A 20229-nucleotide genomic window follows, 5' to 3' on the forward strand; every position below is an offset into this window, starting at 1 on the left:
CTTGTGATAAAAACAAGAATTAGTTAAGTTTCGCAATTCCTCCTACTTCGGTTAGCGCGAAAAGGACCATACAAGTTTTGTTTACACAAGATGATAGGAAAATGTCCATGCAGGCCCTTAAAATGTTACGTTAGGCAGTGATTAATATAGTAAATGAGAATATGTCCCTCCCATGGATCATTGAAAAAAAAACTAATAGAGGAAATGGATGTAATGTCGGCCTAAATGCCCCTGATTTGGGCCCATACATAAATTCAGCAATCGACTAAATTTTCAATAGCGACCAAAAATAGCCATTGGTACCGTTCCAATGACGCGTTCACCTAGATAAACTTTATAAATAGCAGATTTTTAACGATGGGTCCAATCTTGGCCAACATTAGAGCCATTTCCCCTATGTGGTGGTAAACTATAACGAACAAAGTTTGGTACGCAGGTAAACAAATGAGGTACGCGACGCCTCTGTACAATAGTAAATTGAATACAACCACTTGATCAAGTCATACGAGGTGGACAGTCCACTGTCTAATGGCTGTGCCCTGCAACAATGAGTGGTATCCTTTACATACATACATACATTTCAACTTCAACTCTGAAAAAATAGATTTAAATGCATAGTTGAAGATGCTAAGTTTCAAATAACAGACTTAAAGTGGTCATTTTATATGATAGATGAGGCGATTTAAATGGGTAAATGTTAACCGACTTGGCACAAATTTTGAGAAAAAACCTCAGGATTGCATAAAGAATAAGTGGTATTATGGCGAGGAAGAAAGGGATAATGTTTTGGTCAACCTGATGGCGTATATTGCTGTATACTATATACGATGAGTATATTGCGAAATCTCTGATATTTTACTATAAAAACCGTTTCAAAATAAAAAATCCAAAGACAAATTATTGAGTTACTCATGATAATATACGGTCACTTACCCAATATCGGTTTATTAACAATAACTTTAAATTGTTGGGGTGTTAGAACAACTTCAAATGTGATTTCATAATGTACTCGACTAGGCTAACAACCTACAATATCTTACTTGAAATGTTTTATGTCGTGTAACATCGTGTTATAGTTGTCTGGGTTCCCTTCCCCGATGATCGTAAGGACGTGATCACAGCTATTTATCTTGAAAATACTGATTCACCAGAATGTGCACACTAAGAATAGCATGTTAATCCAGTCCCATTCATTTGGTTTATTGTGAAAATTTGGCTGAATCAGGTCAATCATGCAGTAGCAACTACGAATTATACGGTCATTAATGCTCATGTTAAAGACCAAATCCAGTACACAATTATTAATTTTTAATTTAAGCAGAGACGTCCCAAGTAACATTGCAAGTTTTATCACGGTTTTAAAGCATGCTACAAGTCTAAATCATAGTCTGCAGAACCCTCATAAATCCCAAATTGCTACTTGGGGTGTGTATCTTGTGGCAGAAAAGGATCGTCGAAGGATATTATTTCCCCTCTGCTTGGAATATGATCTCCAGAAGAGACTATTTCTACGGATGTTTCAGATCTTCCGAGCGGCCAGTTTGTGGCCATCCAAGGTCCGGATCATATTCACAATTTATACTTTGCATTTCATTATTTATAATGATTTTTTATAAAGCAATAATTGAATCATTTCGAGCTTTGATTGTATGTTAAATGCACATCACGCTAAACGACTGTATTCAATAATCACACCGTGTTTGACTTACTAGTTTATAATCACAATAAATCGTCTAGGACACGCAACCTACACAATATAATAACCATGTTCAGACCATGGCTGATACTACGTAATATATGCTGTCTTGCAATGAGCATTACGACTATTTTTTTCTGCAAATATATGACATTTGATATCAAGATATTACGTAATATGAGCAATTTTCTGATCGTAGTATAAAACCAAAATGGTTTATACCATCACACTCCAGATTCAAACAGAAAAAGCATTATTTATTCTTTAGGCGGTGCTAGTGGTTATCGACAGTCTCGTAAAACAGTTTGCATTTACATACATTTTTCTTATGTCTCCGGAAATCCTTGCGTTGTCCCATCCAAAGTGCTCTCTCTAGGTCGATCGTTCCTAACGTTGCAGCCTGTCGCCGTTGTGTCACCTGTCACCGAAACTGGCACACCACCACCGTGTGGTGTCGTCGCGTCTCGTCGTCTATTGCAGTTTGATGTGGTGAACCGGCTCACGCGCCCTGTTCCGTTTGTTGTTTGTTGTGCCTCGGTTCTTTAATTTTTTGCTGTTTTAGTAGTCAAGTCACCTGTTCGCGGCGTTGTTGTAAATACACACCCGTAACGTGGAGCCAGCTCTGAATGAACGGATGAAAACAGATTTTCTTGAATGAAAGCCCACTCGAGCAATAGATGGCATGGGATGTAGCGTAGGTAAGTGTGTGCTTGTGGCTAAGTCGGGCCAAGGTAGAAGAGGTGTTTTTCGGTTTTAAGTACCTGGCGAAAGATTGAAATCCACACACACACACGTAAGTCCGAAGGAATGAAAGAGAAAGAGAGAAAAGAAACAGGTAAGAAAAGCGAAATTAATTTGAATTGCGTCTATAATCTCACACCACACACAACACCGACCGACGCGCGGCGGCGTCGGCGGCGGCAACAGCAGCAGCAGCATGTGAGCAAAGTCAGATAACCCGTTTCGGAGATCGAACGGGTGTTTTATTAGCCCCTTGGAGTCTCAGAGACCAGGTAAGTAGGAGGAACATACGCTCACGGTTTTTTTTTGGTTAGGAGCTACGTCAGGCAGCGAACCATCGGTTAGAAAACTAAACAGCAGGAAGTTTACGGAAGTGTGTTGGCCGCAGTTGACCGATCAGAGAAGGCGATGGTTTGGCAAGCACTATCGTCACCAGTGCTCGGTGCTTCGATTGTGTATAGGACGGTCGACGACAGTTTGTTTATTGGGAACACCGTACATCCCACTGTACTGTAGGGTGGCGTGTCTTTGAACTCGAACAATGTTGAGATATTCTAGGAATCTAGGACCACTTCATCAATTTTATTTCAATATTACTTTTGTCATGAAAAAATTTCGTTGATAACTTACGACACATCAAGAATCTGAACAACTGACCGTCAACTTTGGATTAGAGGTCAGACTCGGTAGCTTGACCAATCGAAACATTTTGGGCTCTGGAATGCTATGCAAAAAATCAGCGCTCAAGACTTCATTTACCCTCTGACGATAATAGGTAAAGTAGTGCCGAAGGCGTCATTCGCAAAGCAAACATTCTGTTTTTACATTTCTTACAAACCGTTCATTCTGAAGTTAATTGAATAGGTATACATACTTTCATTAAAAATTTGCGGAACAATAAATAATTATGTTGATGTTTAGGATATGGCTCTGCGCATCGCCAGTGTCTAAAAACATCTATTCACCATGGAATGGCGCTTCCCTTTTGTTTTCCTCTGTTCGGGACATAAAACCACTGTGACCAGTAATTTGATCTATTGTAGTATGTTCCGTGTCCTTTGTCTAGAATATGTCATGTTACTTCATCACTATTGAGAAATTATGAAGTATTCGGTTTTGATACAGTTGTCATTCTTTCCTTAATCCTACTCTTAACCATTTCAAACTAGGGAACAACGAATAGAAGATTAGAAATCACATAAATGAATACTAACTAACTCAGTTTTTCCATGTTTCATGATCATCCTAAGGACTTAACAAGGCATAACAAAAAACAAGGACTATGATGTGTTTCTTTGATTACTGAAAAATCCTGTTCCGCTAGTTTGAAGTATTCAGGACTAGGAATCGATGTTAATTCCCGTAACGTAAAACGAAAAGGTGATCTACCCACGTTACGGGGCGCTTCCCTTACTGCTCATCTTTATTTCCGAACACCTGGATTTCAAAGAAGATGCTCATGTAATTTTCAAACCAGGCAACGTCTTCGAAAAACACGAATCAATCATGTGTAAACCGCAAACGGTAGTACAAATGAGAATACACAAATCATTCACGAAGAGCGTCATCACTTTGTTGGTTCCTATATACATTGTGTATCGAGGAGCTACATACAGCAAAATTTAAAAAAAATCCGAAAATACCGAGTCGAGTGACTGTAAGCTTGTGACTCGAGAAAGAGGTTGAGTGTGTACCCATAGATATCTGGTTGTTTTATGCAAGTGGCAATCTCTCCTGGTCCCATGTCGCGACATTATTATAGTCCTCTGCATCAGTGAGTGATACCAGTCCCTCCTATTCTGCGAGTCGCGTGACTCTCTGTCATTAGTGAGGTGACAAAAGTCACGTCGTGTGAGGCGAATCTCCGTCAACATCAAATGGAGAGTCACCTCACACGACGGGACTTTTGTCACCTCACTAGTAACAGAGACTGACACGACTCGCAGAATAGACTTCAATGGTGAAGAGAGGTTGATCGAAGCGAAGAATGCGTATGTGCGCTGCCACTCGGTTTGGTTTGTTCACTCGTTGGCGATCGATGGTCTTGACGATGATTTCAAACGCGTCGTCGTTTCAGAGTACCGTGTGGAGGGGTGAATTTAACTGCGTACTGTTTGATACTATCAAAAGAAAAAGTGTGTGAGTCTTTGACATATGGATTAGTTAGAAAGTAAGCTTCCTCCCTCGCCTTTCTACGGTTTCTACGGAGCAAAAATGAATACTATAGTAATAAGAGCATTATAGGGGAAATGACTCTAATGTTGGCCTATGGATCTAAAATTGGGCTCATCACTAAAAATCTGCTATTTATCAATTGTATCTAGATGAACGCGTCATTGGGACGGTATAAATGGATATTTGTGGTTGCTATTGAAAATTTAGTCGATTGCTGAATTTATGTATGGGCCCAAATTAGGGACACTTAGGCCGACATTACATACATTTCCCCTACTAATGCAAAACTGTAACAGGCTCAGAAATCTCTCTATATATGGTTTGTAGTGATAGGACATTTTTTTAATATTAGTAATGGCCTTATTGCTTACCGCATATTAGCTCACTGCGTTCTCTCAATTCAGTGTTCTAGATGCACTTCCACAGCTTACGATGCCTGTACCATTTTTGGTATAATTGAATGGCAAGTACAATCATACACTATGCCCAGGGAAGTCGAGAAATTTTCCAAACCGAAAAATTCTAGGACATTGCTATTTTTGAAGACCTCAGATTTAATTTGATGTATCCCGTACTAAGGAAAAGTTAAGAATTCCGAGCTTGAAGAAATACATATTCCAGATTCTAAGAGAAATATTAGATAGGGGGAATGGCTCTAATGTTGGCCTTTGGATCTAAGATTGGGCCCATCGCTAAAAATCTGCTATTTATCAATTTTGTCTAGATGAACGCGTCATTGGGACGATACTAATACAGGGTGTCAATCCAAGGAATCAAATTCCCTGAGTTTTCGAGGTTTTTCAAGGTCAGATGAAAAAAAATCCAGGTGCATACAAATTATACACATTATTATTTTATCGAACCCCCCTGTTTGCTGGTGTTCACACTGCTTGCACATGTCGAAAGAACTGTCAATTTAGATTTCAAAACAAAACTGTATCAGGAATCAAAAGTAAATACTTCCATCATGAATTACCGGAAAATTGCTCTAGTTTCGGCAGACGTATTTGCTTTTATTATTTTAAATAAAATGAGAAAGAGAAGGTGAACTTTGTGGAGCAGGAAATGGTTGCTCAGGAGGAACACCGGCAGGGATTCGGCTGATCTTGTCCATCAAGAGCTGCGATATGAAGATGAAAATGGTTTTCAAAACTTCGTCAGGATGTCGATACCAACTTTAGACAAGCTAGTGGGAAAAGTTCTCACTAGATATACATGATTCCTTGAGTTCTGAAAATTTCTGTTAACAACTCAATTCTGCAAGGTCTTCAAACCTTCTGACGTCCCTGAATTTTTGTTTCTGTTCTCCGGTAAAATTTCCTTAAAAATCAACAATCTTTCCTGACAATCTGCAAATGTCTCGGTAGTTCTACAGATTTCTTTGGAGTTCTGTGTGTTCTTCAGAAGTTCAGCAAATTTACCTACAAAGTTCCTGAATCCCTGAATATTTAAGATCCTTGAAGATCAACAATTATCTCTGATGTTCACAACATTTCTAATAATCTACAAACTTCTCGAAAGTTCTGTAATTTTCTCTGCAGATTTTCATGATTCAATGAATATCTGCAAATATCTCTGAACATCTATACAATTTTCTAAAGAATTAAAAGATTATCTAGAAATTTTTGAACTTTCCGGAAGTTTTAGGAAGTATTCTGAAGTTTTTCTATTTTTTCTGAAGCTGTGCAAATATCTCTAAAGATCAGCGAACTTACCTGAAGTTCTGTGAATGTCTTTCAAAATCCAAGAACCGCAGTAAAATTCTGAAAATTTATTTAAATATCTGCTAATTTTTGAGTAGATTTACGACCTACCCTCTGAACTTTTCTACAGTTCCTAAAATTTATTTCAAATTCTGTAAAGTTTTCTGAAGTACTGTATTTCTACTCTAAAGATCTACGAACTGCCCTGAAGTTCAATAAATTTCACAGTAGATCTCCGAACTTTTCTAAAGTTCTTTAAATTTCTTTGTGGATTCTTGATCTAAAGATCGGCGAACTTTCCCGAAGATTTGTGAGTTTTGCTGAAGTTTTGCAAATTTTTCTAAAAACGTACGAACTTTCTGACGTTCTACAGACTTCTCTTAAGGTCTACGGACTTCTCTTAAGGTCTACGGACTTCTCTGAAGTTCTTTAGATCTATCTATTTCCGACTTCCATGGAGTTCTGCAAAATATTGTACTTTTGTACTTCGCTGCGATTTGTTTTTGGAATTGAGGTGCTTTTCTGACATTTAACGAATTTTTCTGAAGATCTCACATTTGTGTGAAACTGTGAAACTTTCTGTAAAATTCCTGCAAATATCTTTAAAGTTCTGTAATGTTTTCTTAAGCTCCGTAGCTCTATTCCCAAGATCTACAAAAAAAAACTTGAGGGTCAATAAATTTCTCAGTAGATCTGCAAACTTCTCTGATGTTTTTTTAAATTCCTCTAGGGTTACCCTGAAGATTTGAAAATTTCCTTGAAGATTACCTAAAGTTGTCAAAATTTATCTGAAAATATTTGAGCTTCTTTGAAGTTTTAAATGTCTCTCTCAAGATCTACAAATTTTCCTGAAATCGTGTAAATATTTTTTTTTAATCCCTGAGGATCTGCAATTTTTACTGAACATCCATTAACATTTCTGAGATTCTTGTGATGTTTTCTGAAGTCCTGTAATTTTTTTCAAAGTTATGTAGCTTTTTTCTAAAGATGTACGAACTTTTCTGATGTTGAATAATGTTTCGAGGATCTTCAAACTATTGTGAAATACTTTATATTTCACTGTAGATTCTTGGCCTTGTCTGAAGTTATGCGAATTTCCCTGAAGATTTGTAAAATTTCGCTTATAGTTATACAAATTGATTTGAAATTATTTTTGCTTGCTTGAAGTTTTGAAAATTTCTTTGAACATTTATCTGAAGATCTACAACCTCTCTTTTGATTTTGTTTTTATGAATTTCTGTTAATAACTTTTAATTTATTTGTAGTTCTGTTCTCAAGATCTACGAACTACCCTGAAGCTCAACAAATTTCTCAGTAGATGTCCGACCCTCTCTGAAGCTCAAAAAAAAAAATCTATGTTGGGTCTCAGACCTGCTGTCTGGCATGCTTATTCTTATACAATACATGCTTCGTATGCTTCATTTTGACGGTTGCCAGTCTCTCTTTTTCGGCTGTTTCCTTTTTACGACGATTTTGATCCTCCACATACAAATCAGCGAAGAGCGAGCGTGACAAGACTCTCTGAATGAACTTGTCTCGTTCGCACACGTTGTCTTAGCTGTCAGATGCTTGTCAAGTTCAGTGTCCTTAAGAAACGTTTCGAGAAACTGAACGAAAAACTTCTTTTGAATTACAAATGAAGTGATAATTGGAAAATTTCTTGAGTGGAACCAAAATTCCCTGAATATTCCAGGTTTTTCCAGAAAAAATAAAATTCCCTGTAAATTCCCGGTTTCCAGGTTTTTCCAGGTAGTAGACACCCTGTAATAGATATTTTTGGTCGCTATTGAAAATTTAGTCGATTGCTAAATTTAGGTATGGGCCCAAATAAGGGGCATTTAGGCCGACATTACATTCATTTCCCCTATCTATTAGGACAAGAATTTTTATAAAAATATTATTAAGTTTCAATCTAATTTCTAGATGTTTTCGATTTCTGGTCAATTCCCGGTTGAGTGGCCACCCCGAGGATTGTAAACCGATTATCATTCTACTGGAATTTCGTTACAATAGTTAAGGTGCTTCGCTGTGAGATCCATATTCTCGTAGCCACTTCGAAACTTTAAGAGCACAAATATCAGCTTCTACGATACGTACGTTTCATTTGCTGTACTGTAGCATACATGAAGTAGCAATTTCAGGTGAAATGGGGACTTAATTTCCAAGATGTCTGTAATTTAAAATTCGAAGTGGAAGTGCATATATAGCCTACTAGGTGGCCTTTTGTGGACTCTACAAGGAATCACCTTAACGGGCGCTTACATACCAATGTTGTTAAAATGTCACGAAAAACTTGCATTTAACAACTAGTATTTTATAAGAAATGCACATCATTGAATTTTGTTTTATATACTTTATTAAGGAGATTTTTAGTCGTAGGCTAGCTAGTTAATCTCCATAAAAGGTTAGAAGCATTAGAAAGAGGTTCCCCAGCTACATTGCTTGAATATCATTCTGCTTCAACAGTTCATTATCTACTTAACTAAAAGTATAACCAACTAGTACAATAACACAGTGAACAGCATAGGACATACATAGCTTCACTGTAGGAGGGCCGTGGTAGCCCCCGTCCAGTGTGGATGTCCCGATGGCCGAAAGAATCGATGGTGCTAAATTCTGAAATATAGCTTCGCCACCTCCAAAAGGCGCAGTACAGCTGCTTCGGTTCAGGGAACGTCTGCTAGCATGTCCCGTACGCTAGCCCGCAGTCGAATAAATATGCAGGGTGGCTAGTGAATTTTCATTTTGAAATTCCCGGTTTTTTCCCGGTTTTCCCGGTTTAAATCTTAAAAAATTCCCGGTTGTAAATATTAAACAAAAAAACCAAATTGAACGTGTTTTTAAGAACGCTCTGAAAGGAATTTACTAAAAGGACAAAAAATGTGATTTAAGAAGATTCCCAAGATTCTGGGGCTTTAAAATTTGAGTAGTGTCTGAAACTAGAATTTTTTTCAAAAAATTTGTGATTACTAACAATCTTTGTGATGCAAGATTTGGAGTAAAAATAATTAAAATGTGAGATTTTGGAAAAAATTCAAGATCACAGATATGAAAATTTAAATAAATATCATACTTATGAGTCGTGGAGTCATAATTGTCACGCTCTGAGACTTGGAAGCATTTTAAGGGTTATAACAAATTACATAACAATCTATACAATCTAGCGGACAAACACTGGATTTTTTAGTAAATTTTAAAAGAATTCAAAGTTTTGATTTCAAATAAATGTTGAGAAAGATTCCCACACAGTTTTCGAAGGAAAAGTTTTGAGCAGATTCTGACATGAAAACCTTAATAATTGTTAGATGAATTTGGAAGGATTGCTGTGGAGAAGAATGCAAATTCTAAATTAAATTGTTAGATAATTTTAGAAGATTTAAAAAGGAGTTGTCAAAAACAAAACATTGCGGAAAATTCCTACGTGATTCTGATGAGATTTGTATGGGTATCGTGAAGAAAATAAGAGATGAATTTTAAGAAGAATTCAAAGAGAATTATGATCAGAATTCAACAAGAAACAGAGTTCTTAGATTGTGCTGGCAATAATTTCAACCCTAGTGCGAAAGGTTCATCACAGAACTCTAACAAAATTTATTGCAAGAAATTCTGAGAATAAGAAAGAAATTCTTTAAAATACTCCAAGGGGTTTCTAAATAAAATTTCGAAAGATTTCTGCTGTTTTGAATAGAGTTAAAAGAAATTTTTGAAAATATTTTCAAAGGAATCAAAGTCTCCGAATAGGCTTAAGGGAATTCTAAGAAGCATTCCAATTAATTTCTTAGACGGGGTTGCAAAGAAATTCCAAAAAGAATTCAACGGCAATTATTACGCGGAGTGTCTTCTGGTTTATTTCAGAACAATGTCAAGATAATTCAGAGCCGAATTCCAAGTTAATTCTGGAATTCATGTCATGAGAATTTTGAACAACGAAAAATTAAACCCCCGGAAAAGAATAATTCAGTTTCGGTTTTTACAAATCTTTGTTTTGAAAGTCCAGCATATTCAATATTTTCTTTTAAGGACCATGCACTTTACATCTGAAATTAAGGCGACAAAAATCAATTTTCAATATTGCTGAAAGATTAAATTCTAAAAACAATAACACGGGAAACTGAAAAAAATAAAAAATTTGCAAATAAAAAGAGCAAGACATTCATTTGGTAAAGGATAACTCTGTTTCAATGATTTATTCTGAAATTCTGGTTTAAAAATTTATCCTATGGTATGGTTAATTTATTTTCCCGGTTCTCTCACGGAATTCCCGGGTTTTTCCCGGTTTTCCCGGTTACTTTTCAAATTCCCGGATATTTCCCGGTATTCCCGGTTTTCCCGGTTTGCTGGCCACCCTGAATATGGCAACTTTCACAGGTCTTCCTGAAGGGTCCTCCACTGAAATCCCGTGAGATTGGGACGTGTCCTGTCCAGAGACTGGAAAAAAAATCCTCTGGTCTCGCAGGTTTGCAGGGTCCATCTACTTTCCGATGTCGCCTTTGATCTTTCTAATGAACGGAAATCTGGCACGGGACCATTCCGTTGCCCACGCTGTCCGCACTGTGTCCAGGAATCCACTGGCAAGTAGTGTTTGGTGGCGCAACTAGTCTTGTAAGCGGTCACCGTAGTCGACACATTTTCTGTGATAATCGACTGCCTTTGCTTCCGACACTTGCAAAATTACAGTACCAAACTAAAATGTCGTATGAAAGGCTCTGTCATACGACATTGTCACCTAAGACCGTCACGAATGTATGTATTTTAGTTTTTCTCATAATAAGAGCTGCTGATGCTGTGTTTGTGTGAATTCTGAAAATAGCAAGCAATGATGTCCTAGTAATAGCATTTCTAATCAGAAAAGGTTTAATTTACGCCAAATTGAGGAATTAGAACGAAATCACACATGTCATATGATAGTTATTTGATAATTTTCTTTTTGCTCGAATGTTGTTCTACCGTTTGCGTTGTGTAAGAGAGACGACGGTAGAGCATGACGAAAACAAACAGACAGTCGCGCAGGACAACGAAGCGAGTGTAGTCAAAAACGTCAAGATCCACAGGGACCGTGACAGCATGAAGAATAGCCGCTGCTTCTGCCGAGAACACCGAACATTGTTTTGGCAGACTTCGACTCTTCGAGGAAATGTCACCAGCGATTCCCATTCCGACTCCAGCTCTCGATCTTGACCCGTCCGTATAGCGATGCATGTAGTTGGGGTACGATCCGGTCAGCTTTGCTACCGATCTCCTAAGGGCTACGGCATTGTCATCAGCTCTGAACTTCTCCTTGGCGATTGTACGGAGCACTCTATCCCCATCGCTGAGGAGGCGGATTCTGTCATTTCCGGCGGTATTTTTTGAAAATGCAGCGGCTGTGTTGGCAATGGCTGCGTAGATGCGGTACCGGAAAGTGAGGGTGCCAGTTTCAACACAGATGGCATCGGCTGGCGTCGCGGATAGGAGACCGGAGATGATATGCGTGTAGTTATTGTACACCGGAGCGAGTTTTTGTATTGCCTTGTCGGTGGCGATGCAGGTCAGCTCGAGTTCATACATCAGCCGGCTGTCTGAGATGACGTACTTCTCTGTTGTTGGAGCGGTGGGGACGGCAGATTTTTCGGATGAGGTTGATCCTGCGGCTACAGCTGGCATTGACCCCTTGAAGGTGCTAGTCAAAACTCAGTGACCGGTCAATGACAACCCCCAGCAGATCTTTATGGAAGGTCCACAGACCCGATGTCGGTACTGGCAAACGTAGCACCTAGCGCTCTTTCCAGCAGACAGCTGAAAGCCTTTCGAAGCGGCTCATCTGGCCACGGAGGAAACCCTCGCTTGGGCCCTGATCATCGTTCGTCCCGTAGTCTAACCTGTGGCTACGATTAGCACGCCGTCTGCGTACACGAAGATGTAGATGTTCGCGGGTAACCGCTCGAAAACACTGTTCATGGCTACCAGGAACAAGGTGACAGCGATCACTGAACCTTGAGGAACGCCAGTTTCCTCGCAGAAAGTGCGGGATTTGGTATTACCTACCGAGACTCGGAAGGATCTGCCAGTCCAGGGAAACAAACTCCGTATGAAGATCGTTATCCTTGGCGTCCTTGAGGAGCTTTCCTAGCGTCGCAAAATACGTGGATATTCCGTAGCCTTGCCGAAATGCGTGTTGTCGATTATCTAGAAGGCCGCCAGCCTCAAGAAACTGCTTCAGGCGTCGGTTGACCATCCGATCGAACACCTTTGCCATGCAGCAGGTGAACACAATGTGCCGGAACTTCACCACGTCCCGTGTCAGCTCGTTTGCTTTGGGGATGGGAGCAACCAATCTCTCCCTCCAATGCTCTGGATACGAGTCTGTCTGCCAAAGCTGGTTCGAGAAATCCAGCACTTTTACTTTACCCGGAGTAAGCAGGTTCTTGAGCAGCGGGTAGCCAATCAAGTCTGAGCCGGCTGATTTCCCATTGCTTCTACTAAGCGCGAACTGCAGCTTCTGCCAGGTGAAATTCTGGTTGACCCTCAGGTTATTCGTATCCAGAGAAACGCGAAAACTGCTTACGGACGGGTTTGCTCGCCATTGGAAGGTCTCCTCGTACTTGGAAATCGCCGAGAGGTCAGCGAAGTAATCGCCAAGGTTATCTGCAGGATCGGAGACTGCAGCGCCATCTACCTGAATGTGCAGTGGGGCCGTGCGGCGCTTGCCACTGAAGACGTTGACCTTATCCCAGAGCTCCACCGAAGACTGTGAGGCGTTTATGCTTTCGATGAAGTCCGTCCGTCGTTTGGCATCTTGGACCAATTGGCGAGACTGGTTGTGCCGTTCTCGGTAGGTACAGAGCGCCTTCTCCTTATCCGGTTCATTGATGGGAAGCCGTTTGACTCGTCGAACGACATTTCGCCGGAAGTTCACTGCCTTCTTTGTTTCCACGTTCCACCATCTGAGGGCTTTACGCCCCGGAATGCTGCTGGTTTTCGGGATGATTGCGGAGGCAGCTGCGTTTATTGCTTCAGTGAAATTATCGATGCTGTTTGGGTTACGTTGTTGAAGGGGAGTCTGGAAGGTTTCACCGTAACTCTCCCAATCGGCTTCGTCATAGCGCCATCGAGGTCTACGCGTAAGAGTTGCACCTGAACTGAGTAATGATCGCAACCGTAGAGGTCCGAATTGACGCTCCACTGCATTCTTCCAGCGAGGGCACGACTAACAGCAGTTACGACGAACGCCGTAGTGTGCCGTCCATTGAAAAAGGTCGACGATCCGTCATTAAGGATAACCATATCCTCCCTTTCGAAGTCTCTCAACAATATACGCGGTTCCAGTAGATTATCGAAGATGCTGTCGATTTGACCGTTGAAGTTTGCTAATCTCCTACAAGGCTGGTATGTGCATGCTTTTGCGATGTTGGCTGGTTCCTCCAAGCGAACTCCCAAAATGGGACGCTCTGAGTCAAGGTCGATAAACCGAAAAGGGACCACCTTCATAACCCCGATGGTGACGGAGTGTCGGAAATTGTTCCCACGTTAAACTGTCCAGCAGTATCTAATGCTCAACGAACGGTTCATCTACTCAACTGTAACCTTGTTGACTGCATTATATTCAGTGAATGTCGTAAATTGTAACATTTTTCATTGACCGAACGATAAAAATTTATTGTTTTTTTGGGCCTATTGTGTTTCGGTCCGAGATCCGGAATAGTGCTTGCGGAAGATGTTTTTAGCCTCCCTGATGTAGTGGGGACAGTCGGTGGATGTATGAATGAAGATGTGTCAGTAATTTGGGTAGGGCAGGCGGGTAGAACTGAGAGGTTAAAAGTTCATGCCTAGTTATGAAAGTCGATCTGAAGCATCTTTGAACTAGGAGCGGCTCATCGGAGACACTTACCAAGGCAGAATGGATTGACCCGTAATCTTGGAACTGGTAAATGTAAACGTCTAGCCTAGAGCACTGATTACAAATTGATGATCAGGAAACTCTAAGATGTGCTTAGCGATTATTTGAAGAAGTCATTTGTTTATCGGGGTTCTACATAAACAGACTGGCTTTAGTCCTAACGATGGATTAAGCAATACTAGGGAATACAATATAGTCAAGAAGTAACAAGCTGCAAAGACCGTGAAGTCCAACTTAATTCTTAATTCTTAAAAATATATCACAGAATATCTGACGCAGCGTCTCGCGTGCCAAGTGAAAACCCTTTGTAGCCCACGACGAAAAGGTATCCTCAGCATTGCGTTGTTACGGAGTGCTCGTGGTTGAACGTTAACGTCAATTTGTTGTAGAATAGAAGGGCAATCGATTCTGCCACAAACAGGGCCCTTGCCGTATCTCTTCGACTCCACAAAGGATCCAGGTGAATTAACTGGCATCGACTTTCGTAGCTTGGAAGGCGATGAGGATCCCTCCAAGGCAATCGTCGAAGGGCAAACCAGATGAATCGTCGTTCAATAGACTCTACTCTGTGTACACTGTTTTGGTAATTGGGATTCCATACAGGCCAGCAGTATTCTAACACCGATCGGACGAGGGAGCAGTAAAGCGACTTCATACAGTAGATGTCCGTGAAACTTTTAGCTATCCTGAAAATGAAGCCGAGCGTTCTGGATGCCTTGTCGATCCCGTACGAGATATGCTGGCTGTATGTGAGTTGACAATCTAAGATGACTCCCAGATCCTTAATGTGATTCACACGATGTACGTGAACGCCTTCTAGGATATAACGGAAAGTAATTGGATGTTTCTTCCGTGAGAACGTGATTACTGAACATTTTGTTGGATTTACAACCATGCGGTTCAGTTGGCACCCTTTAGCAAAAGCGTTGAGTTGGAGTTGGAGGAGGTGGCAGTCAGCGATGGCTCGGATTCGGAGATAGATTTTCATGTCGTCTGCGAACGACAGTCGTGGACCGTCGAGGACGAAATTAACGTCGTTGAAATACACAAGAAATATCAACGGGCCGAGGTGGCTACCTTGCGGAATACCCGAAGTGGCAGGGAGCGAAGGAGATCGCCAGTCGTCGATTGCAACTTCCAACTGACGATCAGATAGATAGGATGCAAACCATCGTAGGAGACTGCCGTTTATACCGAGCCTATCCAGTTTGGCGATCGCTATAGGATGGTTCAACTTGTCGAAGGCGGCTGATAGGTGAGTGTGGATGACATCTGTTTGCATATGGCCTGTCATACTCTCCGTAATGTACGAGGTTAGACACAGAAGGTTGGAAGTAGTCGACCGCCCTGTCATGAAACCATGCTGGTCTTCGCTCAAGTGCTGCTTGAAGTGAGAGACTAATGGTTCCATAACGACCAACTCGAACAGTTTAGATCTGGCACACAACGATGTGATGCCGCGATAGTTGTCGATGTTTCTTTTGCATCCCTTCTTATGCACTGGAAACATCTCAGCTGATTTCCAGCAGGAAGGAAACACCCCACTGGAGAGGGACATTTCGAACAGAAGGCAGAGACGAGCCACCAGGCTATCAATGTGTTGCTTGAGAAAGACGGAAGGAACTCCGTCAGGTCCGGGCGTAAATGAAGACTTCAGTTGCGAAGCCGCCCTAGTTATCATAGCGAGGTCGATGTTGATAGCTGCCAAAGATTGACCAGACATTGAAACATTACTGGCTGCTAGAGAAACGTGCTCGTCAGGTAGGTTCTCATCCGAGAATACACTCGCAAAATTGGTTGAGAACAGACGACAAATGTCCTGAGGGGATGAAGCTTCTTCGCCGTTCAGTACCATAGTCGATGGACGGCCAGACTCCTTTCGTTGCTCATTCACCTAATTCCAAAAAGTTTTCGGGTGAGATCGAAGCTTCCGTTGAACATCTCGTTGATAACGCCGATAACATTGGCGACTGGTTCGTTGATACGCATGATCCTCGCATAATGGTCCTTGAGTTGTAGGGTGTGGTACTTTGTGTATTTACTTAGCGCGGCTCTTTTGGAAGACTTTAACATACGGAGTTCACATATTTGCCAAGGATGATGATTACCTTGTTTATGAACTTTTTTCGGAACGTGTCGCTCAATGACGTAAGCCAAAATATGCGAGAGCGTTTGGGCAGCTGCATTGACATCGGCAGGGACGAGTATCCTGTGCCGTGAAAGTCCAAATTCGAAGAAAAGTTCCCCAATACTGCCGTGGTGATTTCGATGTTGTTAACATGAGGATTGCCGCCTTAGATTGGGTACAAATACTTGACCAACCCACCATTGATGCCACCGTCTCCGTATTCTACGACAACATCTATAAAGTAATCCAAGATACTGTTCCGGTGAAGACACGAAAATCTTGTTTGCAATTCCAACAACCTTGGTGGAATCCGCAATTGCGTAATCTGCGTAACCGTCTGCGTAAAGCTCGAAAACGTTTCTTTCGTTCCCGGACCGCAGCAAACAAGTATATGGTGCAGCTAGTAGAAGCAGAGTATAATAGTTTGCAGGAAGCTCGCTTTCGTGAGTACGTCAACAACCTCCAGAGTGGTTTCAAGGAAAATCTATCGTCGTTCTGGTCTTTTATCAACTCTCGGAAAAGATCAGCTGGTATTCCCGTGGACGTCACCTATGGTGGCACCACCACCGACACCGCTTCTGCTGACTTTTTCGCTGACTTTTTCCGAAGTGTTTTCGAATTCGAACAAATTCCTCCACCGCAGTAATACATTGATCAGCTACCAAGATACGACATTCACCTGCAGCAGCTCATCTTCAGTCAAGACGCTATTCTCAAAGCCTTATGCTCAGTCGATCCATCGAAAGGTCCAGGCTCGGACCGTATTCCACCGTCTTTCGTCAAGAACTGTGCAGCATCGTTGGCCACTCCCGTAATGTCTATTTTCAATCGATCGCTTAAGGATGGCGTTTTTCCGGATGCCTGGAAGGTCGCCTCAATTACGCCAATCTTCAAGTCCAGTAACATGCACAAAGTGGAAAATTACCGACCTATTTCGATCCTGAACTGCTTGGCCAAAGTTCTCGAAAGTCTTCTGCATGAGAAGTTGTATCCAGCTGTTCAAATCATAATCTCAGAGTTTCAGCATGGGTTCATGAAAAGGCGCTTGACAGTCTCTAACTTGATGACTTACACGAACACTCTTATAGGTAACATCGAGAAGCATCAGCAAGTGGACTCCGTTTACATCGACTTCTCTAAGGCTTTTGACAAAGTCCCTCACGACCTAGCCATTATGAAGCTAAACCGCCTTGGTCTTCCACCGTGGATCGTTTGTTGGTTGAAATCATACTTATCATCCAGGAAGGCTTTCGTTAAGGTAGGTGATTCCAGATCCGAGGTATTCCGTATACGATCGGGGGTTCCACAAGGGAGTCACCTAGGACCTCTCATTTTCGTTTTGTTTATTAACGACGTGTGTGATATGCTAAGTTCCTGTAAGTTGCTATATGCGGATGATCTTAAGCTGTACCGTGTGATCAAATCGATCGTGGATTGTTGCGCACTACAAGCTGATATAGAGCGATTGTCATCTTGGTGTCAGATGAATGGAATGCAAGCGAATGCTGCCAAATGCAAAGTGATTACCCTTACCTACTCTCACTCTCCGATCATTTTTGATTACTCTATGAATCAATCGCCGCTGGAAAGGGTTAATGCCATTAAGGATCTTGGGCTCATCAACGAGCACATATCCATGACAGTTGCAAAGGCCAACTCCATGCTAGGATATTTGCGCCGCAATACTGCACAATTCGACGACGTGTAGCGCTGTACTGCTCTATGGTCCGCAGTGTTCTTGAATATGGAGTACAAATCTGGGCTCCATACCATGCTGTTCATGTACTACGCATCGAGAGAATCCAGAGAATGTATTACGACGTCTGCCATGGACAAATCCAGATAGCTTACCTCCGTACGAGCATAGATGTGCGCTTATGGGACTACATACACTAACAAATCGCCGAGTCTTTCTCCAGAGGATGTTCATATTTGACATGATTAGTAATCATATTGACTGCAGTTGTTTGCTCGGGAACATCAATTTCCACACTCCAGCTCGCCGTCTCCGCAACTATTACTTTCTGTGGACTCCCGGACATCGTACTTCTTACGGTTATAACAATCCTTTCGATAGATGTTGCAGACTGTTTAATGATGAGTGTGATGTTTTTGATTTTAATATAAGTAGACCAGTTTTTAAGAATACGATTAAGTCACTTTAAACAGTCTGTATGGCTAAAATGTCAATGATGGTGGTTAAATAAATAAAAAATAAATTTCGGAAATCGTAGGCATACAGTCAATTCTCCCTAACTCGATGGAAATCCAGGCTACTTTTACCATATAAATTTCAAAAATTCAGCTTCGTCCTTCGATGGTCACTTCAATATCGAGATAGGTTGAATAGGATAGATTGAAAGATTCATAAAAAGGGTTATTAATTTATGATTTTTTATTTTTTTTTGTCTTTATTATAGAGACTTTCAGCCTTAGGCTGGTTCGTCTCTTTATTTAACAGAAGAGGCATCGAATGAGGCCCCCTTGGCAAAGCATAAACATAAGTTTTCATAACAATAATTTTTTAAAGTTCCATAAATTGAAATGTCAGGTTTAGTTGCATTGTTCATCAAGTCAGTAAAGTTGTTAATCAAAAAACCTTAATCGTAGTCCTGTAGTGGCGCACTTTGTTGTTGTTTAGAAGTTCCCGTGGTTGATGTCAGCTAAATTCGTTCGTACAGTTTTGTGTCTTTAAGGAAACAGAGCAAAGCTGTTTCTGTTGAAGGGTCGTTAGCAAGAATATCTCTTATACCAGTTTCTAGTCCGTATATTCTTCTCGAATCTTGATACTGAGGGCAAACAGCAATAATGTGTTCGACAGACTGCCGAATCCCACAAAAATCGCATAGGCTTTGATCGTATCGTCCCGACTGGAAGTGACTAATTCGTGTGTGGCCGGTTCGCAACCTAGATAGGATTCGTTGATCTTTTCTATTATTTTGGTCATTCCATTTGGTAGTCTCACCTTTAACCTTACGAAGAAAAAGGTCTCTCTCTTGTTGCCATGCTACTGCCCAAGCTACCGAAATTATGTTTTTAACCCAGGTTTTGGCATCTTGAAAGGGTACCTGTGTGGTGAGTAGCTGCGAATCTCGACCTAAGGCCGCAAGCTTATCTGCGCTTTCATTGCCCGGGATGCCGCAGTGTCCGGGAATCCAAACGAAAAGAGTGTTAGGTTTCACTGTCGCCCGGATCATTTGTACCCATGGGTGACGTATACGGTCCATTTCAAGGGCTTTAATGACACTCGCGGAGTCTGATGATATGGCAGTATAAGTTGCCTTTGCATTGGTCGCTGCTTGATGAATAGCCATGGCCTCAGCCGAGAAGACTGAGCACATGTTTGGTAGCCGCTAATGTATCACAAGATCTCTTCCTGACACACCAACACCTACTCTGCCATTGGCCTTGGAACCATCGGTGTATATTAAATCATATCCAGCTAACGTCGTCGCTTTCATATGATTGAAAGTACTCATAACTCCAGCCTTACTTTCTCCGACTTTATAAGAACATTGAAAAGACCAGTTGACCTTCGGTTTGGAAGAGTCCCATCCTTGGCCTCCGATCCGGTCTAATTAAGCTACCGGTGGGAGTTTCTGATGAGCCAGTTTCTGAAGGAGTTTGTTAGCCTCCCTTAGGAGGAACACTCCCTCCTCATCTCCGTATGTCTTTTCCATGAAGCTCAAAGCTCTCGAGCAGGTGGTTATGGCCATGATGTAATGGAAAGGTAACACTCCAGCTTCGACACTCGCTGACGACGCCGGCAGCGATTGTAGGTTGGTCCTAGTTTCTGCATCATCTCGTCTGAAGATCGGCAGGTGAGCTCTATACCGTATAACAGTCTGCTGGTTACGATGGCCGTGGAAACTCGGAGCGCAGTATCGCGGTTATTGTGATTCCGACGGTT

General features: G+C 41.4%; 1 protein-coding gene across 3 annotated transcripts in view; it reads right to left on the minus strand.

The window, feature by feature from the left end:
• The window catches only part of LOC135710870 (leucine-rich repeat flightless-interacting protein 2), a 177849-nt gene that overhangs the window by 149084 nt on the left and 8536 nt on the right, over positions 1–20229 (minus strand). The window contains exon 2 of one of the 3 annotated variants that reach the window (XM_065233576.1): positions 2016–2318. The exons of 1 other annotated variant lie outside the window; for it this stretch is intronic. The gene's annotated coding sequence lies outside the window, so the exon portion shown is untranslated. Of the gene's footprint in view, positions 1–2015; positions 2458–20229 lie in introns of all 3 variants that reach the window. One more of the 3 variants, XM_065233574.1, reaches the window with a different exon arrangement.

Source organism: Ochlerotatus camptorhynchus, unplaced genomic scaffold (genome assembly GCF_037179485.1).
Source record: "Ochlerotatus camptorhynchus isolate MF236.1 unplaced genomic scaffold, CSIRO-AGI_Acam_v1.1 ptg000404l, whole genome shotgun sequence".
Classification (NCBI taxonomy): domain Eukaryota; kingdom Metazoa; phylum Arthropoda; class Insecta; order Diptera; family Culicidae; genus Ochlerotatus; species Ochlerotatus camptorhynchus.